The sequence below is a fragment of the Chanos chanos genome, chromosome 8 (genome assembly GCF_902362185.1).
Source record: "Chanos chanos chromosome 8, fChaCha1.1, whole genome shotgun sequence".
Taxonomy (NCBI): domain Eukaryota; kingdom Metazoa; phylum Chordata; class Actinopteri; order Gonorynchiformes; family Chanidae; genus Chanos; species Chanos chanos.
Window position 1 is genome coordinate 39,950,411 of NC_044502.1, and position 6,156 is coordinate 39,956,566.

The following is a 6,156-nucleotide window of genomic DNA, read 5'->3' on the forward strand; positions in this document are numbered from 1 at the left end:
GAAGCATTCTGGCTCATATACCACCTGCCACTTACCATAACACCATTATCATAACATTATAGAGGTACCGTTAACAGTATTTATGACTGTCTGAAATGAAGATTTTTGAATGGGCCTTATTTATTGGGTAAACAGAATGGCTGTAGACTACAAATGAATCCTGTTGATAGATGCCTTCAGAGCCTGTGCAGTCCACTGTAAGAGAACGGTTGGAGTATCTAGCTTAGTGATAAATAATTTAGATAAAGAAAAGGATTGATATGCTCTCAGCAGGAACCCTTGACTACTATCCAAAGACTTTTCTCCCCTCCAAGAAACACGGTCTCACACATTTTGCCGTATATGCCCAGAATTAATCAATTTGCAAAAGTATCAATGTATTACCTGAATCTCAAACAAATGGACAAAAAAAAAAAAAAAGACAGCATACATTTTGGGTTAGGGTGATCCATGGAGTACGTGATCAAAGGGCAAACATCAAACACCGCATTCACCTGAAATCAATCCAGGTGCCATCTTAGCTGAAACTTATTAGCCTTGAAACAAGAAGTTCTTTGGGAATAGAATTGGGCATGGAAGTGATATTAAAGTAAGATACAAAATCTTGTAGTACTTTATCTCTGGTATGGTAGAGATAAGGTCTAAGAGAGAATTGAATCTTACTGCTGTTTTGAGCTCTTTTACTGCATAGTGACTGTGAATGGCCATTATTCTTGAATAATGTTCATCACTACTTGTAACATCTTGTCTCTTTCCAGAAGCAGTTGAAGGGGAAAAAAAATTCTCTGATTCTGGGGGTACGCTTCACAGAGATAAATCCTTTTGTGTGTAATTGAATTGACAACAAGAGTGACATATTTGACATGAAACAGGTGTCAAATATTTACATGGCGAATGTTTAACATATATACGCCCAAGCATGTTTATCACATAATGGTATGAAATTATTTGTAAGAAAAGTTACTATCGCTATCTCTAAACCTAAAGCCATCACTAAGCACAGCGATGAGTAATTTGAATAATTTTCCCCATAAAGCTTTCTTTGTTATATTTTTTAATGACATGGCACCTGTAAGATCATGCTGAGAATTAAACCGAGAACTGAAAAATAACAGCCTCCAATGAACAAAGTCAGTATCAGTGAGCCGTATTCAAGCCGGAGTGGAACGCTCTTTAAGAACATTCAGGGATTGGTTTAAAGTAGGCAACAACACTGAATGTGGGTGGACAGGAGGAACAACAAACATACAAAAAACGAACCCCCCCCCCCCCCCTCTCCCCCCCAGAAAAAGCCCCAAGACAAAGACCAAGGTCTATCTTCAACAAGGATGATGAGCAACACAGCTCAGGCTCTTACAGCTTCTTGTGGCGGACATCTTGTCCGAAGTGTTACCTCAGCTTGTCGGGGCTTTGCGCTATGCTTTCTAGTTGCCATACTTCATTTCTCACCCATCTGTCAAGAGAGTGTCTCTGCGTGTCTGCACCGTGCGTGTTGGCTTTGTCTTGTAAATTCAACTTCTTACAAGAAGAAGACTGCAGAGAGTTGTCGCTCTACGAAAATAGATTCTGTGTGTCTCTGTATACTGTGTGTGTGTATGTGTGTGCATGTGTGCGTGTGTATGAGTGCGCGTTGTTTCAGGAACAACAAAGGGGTTGTGAATAATAACCACACAAGCGCTACATTGAAGTTGATTCCACATCTGAAAATTGCAAATCAGTCACTATTTTTTCTTTTTTTTTATGGAAACATTTTTTGACTGGCATGCATAGTGAGCTATTATTTTAATAATTTCAGGAAGATAGCGGTGAAGACTTGTGACAAAAATTCATCTTTATCTCTTGCTTAAAATGCAGTCAAATACACAAACACCATACTTACTTTGGAGAATACGACTTATTGATTTGGGGATTACAAAGGTTTAATCATTTAATTTCATCCAAATGTAGCTTGTTACTGTATGTTTGTGAAAATTAGAGCTCCCTTGTGATAGAGAAGGAGTAATATTCTCTCCTCCCAACTGAATTTATCAGGCTGAAAAATGAAAAAGTTTTGCTCAATCGATGCACAATGACTACAGACCAAAAGTATACAGTGCCGCTACACTGCACAGACTGAACTGGGATCAATAGACAAACGCATCTGGATCACAGCAGGGAAGGTGGAGGAGAAATCAATGATAAACAAATTTCCAGAAATCGAAGGCGACTTTGACTATTTAATTAGGCTACTCACTCAAAAACAGCACATTGAATAATCCTGAAAGGACACTGGCCATGGGCAGTTGTAGCTTTTCCTCAGCACCAAATGAAAAAATAAAAAAAACAGCTGCAAAAAAAAAAAAAAAAGACTACAATATACAACATACAATATAATATGATCTACAAAATCGATAAATAAATGTATACTCGACTCCATCTGAAATATGTAGGCCTACAATATGTATATCAGTTTTAGTTGTGTTCATCATCATAAATTTTCCTTTTGATCTCTGAAAAATGCCTGACATAACCATTATTCTGGAGGGTAATGGCTTCTGCAAGTAGGCAATCGCCTATTAAATGCTGTTGAAAGCAACACACTGCAGTGATTTGTGTGGGTGTGAGTTTTACTTAATGAGGAGTTTAGTTACAGTTAAAGTGTTCCAGACAGTTTCTCGCCTGCACATGCTCTCCATTCTTCTTCAAAATACAGTTCGACACATACTCCTTAGCAGTGTTCTCTACTTTCCAATGTGTTTGTCTAATTACTAAATGTTGGAAAACCAACAGCCGACCGGATCAGCACAGGTACAGAGAGTTCTAGAAACTGTCTGAAATATACCGTAACTAGACTGAATGAGTCTGCTCCTATGTGTTCTTCTGACAACGTCTCTCTGTGTCTTACCATTTAGTTTGTAAAATGCGTCTATGTTTAAGACGATATTAATGGATAACTTGCTGTTAGATATATTGTGCGTTGTGGAAATCCCCTACCATTTCATTCAAAATTCATTTTTGGATCAAATTAGCTTCAGTTTGCCTCATGTTTTCACAACAATGCCAGACTCATCCAATTGTTCCATCTGTTAACTTATTGACATGCTGACCGAACACCCTCAGTGACGTAGCAATGTTAGCAAACAATGGTGCTGCTCCAGCTGCACCACCCTGGGATTTTTTATTTTTTTTGTGGTTGATTTTGAAACAAATTTAAAATCACTGGAATTTTTTTTTTTTCGATTTTCTGTCAATTTAGAGACTAGTAGCATTGTTTTTATTTGTTTTCCATGTCTTCTGCATAATGAACAAAATTATTTTGGAGAACGACTTTTGTGAGGAGATTCTAAGACTTTTTTCCCCCTCCTTTTCTGAAGTTGCCAGAAAAGTGGACTTATGAACTTACTAAGAAAAGTTTTGTAATTTTCTTTACAGAGAGAGAGAGGGAGGCAGAGAGGGAAAAAGAGAGAGAAAGAGAGAGAGAGAGAGAGCGAGAGAGAGAGAGAGAGAGCGAGAGAGCGAGAGAGAGAGCGAGAGAGCGAGAGAGAGAGAGAGAGAGAGAGAGAGAGAGAGAGCGAGAGAGCGAGAGAGAGAGAGAGAGAGCGAGAGAGCGAGAGAGAGAGCGAGAGAGCGAGAGAGCGAGAGAGAGAGAGAGAGAGCGAGAGAGAGAGAGAGAGAGAGAGGGAAAAAGAGAGAGAAAGAGAGAGAGAGAGAGAGAGCGAGAGAGAGAGAGAGAGCGAGATAGAGAGAGAGAGAGAAAGAGAGAGAGAGAGAGAGAGCGAGAGAGCGAGAGAGAGAGAGAGAGAGAGAGAGAGAGAGCGAGAGAGAGAGAGAGCGAGAGAGCGAGAGAGAGAGAGAGAGAGAAAGAGAGAGAGAGAGAGAGAGCGAGAGAGCGAGAGAGAGAGAGAGAGAGAGAGAGAGAGAGCGAGAGAGAGAGAGCGAGAGAGCGAGAGAGAGAGAGAGAGAGAGCGAGAGAGCGAGAGAGAGAGAGAGAGAGAGAGAGAGAGAGAGAGAGAGCATTGTCTGTCTCCTAGTTTCATTTGGTCACATCAGGCCACAGTAGTCTTGCGCAACTGAATTTCCCCCTAAGCAAGGTGACTGTTCCCTCACAGGGGTCTAACCCAAATTTAACATCAAAGGTAGAAAAGAGCTACCCAGAGAAAGCTGCAACTCATTGTTCCAAAACCACTAGGTACATACTCACTCCAAAAAAAAAAAAGAAAAAAAAAAGAAAAAAAGAAAAGTGAGGTGAATCATAGGAGATTGAAAAAAAAGACAGGTGTGCACAATCCTGATGAACAACTGTGTAAAAAAATAAAGAACGAAAACAGAGAGGGAAGGAGTGAGATAAAAGAAAAAAAAAAAGAAAATGCATACAGTTCTATTGGCCAGTGATGCAAAAGGGTATTTGAGGCTGTCCTGTGACGACTTGTGTCATGATTAATTCAGGCAGAGGCTTCTCTGCTGACCTTGACACTGCCTTCAGTTTGTGCCAACGCCTTGTTAAAGAGAGATCTTAGGGAGCAGACTTACCACTGAACAGATTTTTTTTTCTTCTTTTGAAACCTTGTGGTTTGCCTCACTTTGGGGATCATAATCAATCTACTCTTAGATTCATGTGTAGAAACGGTGGAGAGGCAAGGGAAAAAATCGTAACGTCTTTCACTCAAAGGCAAAGGGAAAGGTAACCCTCATATTCTGCACATTTTGAGGAGAGGAGGGATAATAGTTTGACAGAGAGGATAAAGCTATAAGACAGCCAGGATAAGCTATATCTTTTTAGCTAAGTTCATTTTTTTTTTTTTTTTTTTTTTGCGCAGTAAGATATTGTAGCTTTGTGGATTTTTCCAAACTCTCTAATTGCTGTCTGCAAAGCAGTGCAGAAATATCTTGTATACTGAAATGAAAAAAATGAAAGAAATGACAAGTTCTGGTTAAATTTGCCAGCATGTCACAACAACAACAACACACACACACACACACACACACACACACATATGTATGCATACGTAGGCATATATGTCTAGCCAGTTTAATTTAACGTAATCGTAGGAGTATGTTGAGCATTGAGTTGAGAGATTTCACTTCACCACTTCATGCGCAGTGCCATTTTGGCAGTCCACCAAGGTGGCAGATGGTTATCAGGAGTCAGTTATAAGTGTCTAGTCAACAGTCTAGAGTAAACGGAAGGCTGTATTTTCTTTGTTGCAATATGTCTGACAAATGCACACAAGTGGTTTAATCACAGAGGTCAGGAAGAGGTTCCTTCTTTTAACAGAGTTCAGAAAAATACAGCAAAAATGGAAAGAACAGATCGCTGTTCTAAATAAACACGATTTCATCCCAAACGACACAGGCTATGCAGTGACCGCTTCTAGTCACTTCTGCAGCGTCAGAGGAGATGGCATGTCAGGATGATACTTTCTGGATGGTACCATGGCAGTGAAGACATTTCATGATAGCTGATGCTACAGATGTCCCTCTGCAGGGTTCTGGTGCCATTAAAACTGTCATCTGCCTTCCTGAAGTGATGCACTAATGTTTGCTAGCAAGTTAGCTAAATGTGTCGCTAACACGCTATCAGTTTCGTCCTGTTCACTGTTTTCTCACAGCTGAAATGAAATATTTTTTTACTAGCGTATTTCCATGGCTCATAAGAAGATTGCGATACACGATTATTTATGATGCTGTATGCTTACTTTTCTGATTTATACGAGAACGCTTGTGCCTGCTTTGTGTCGTCACTGTTCAACCCTCGGTACACTCTCTCTCTCTCTCTGTTAAAAAAAGTCAACACAACACTATAGTTTCTATCTTTCACATTTCAACTTCTGCATGACAAAGATGCCTAATTGGGAACTTGAAACTGATTGAGTAAGTATTGCGGCTTTCATGTTGTGACTGGCAAAAATGCGTTGCTTGTTTCCAGATCTTGACTGTCACTATAGCTGGGTATCTGAATTTGTGGTGTGGTGGAACCCTAGGACCATGGGAGGTGAAGTCTTTCTCAGGACACCGTACTACAGGTATTGAGGGGTGAAACACGATCAGCCGATCAATAGCCTCTAACCCACATAACTCTCCTTCAACACATATTAGACATTTTCAGAACCACTACATCATTCTACTCCTCAATAGATTTTAAATATTTAGACATATCCTCCGGCTTTGAAGCCATAA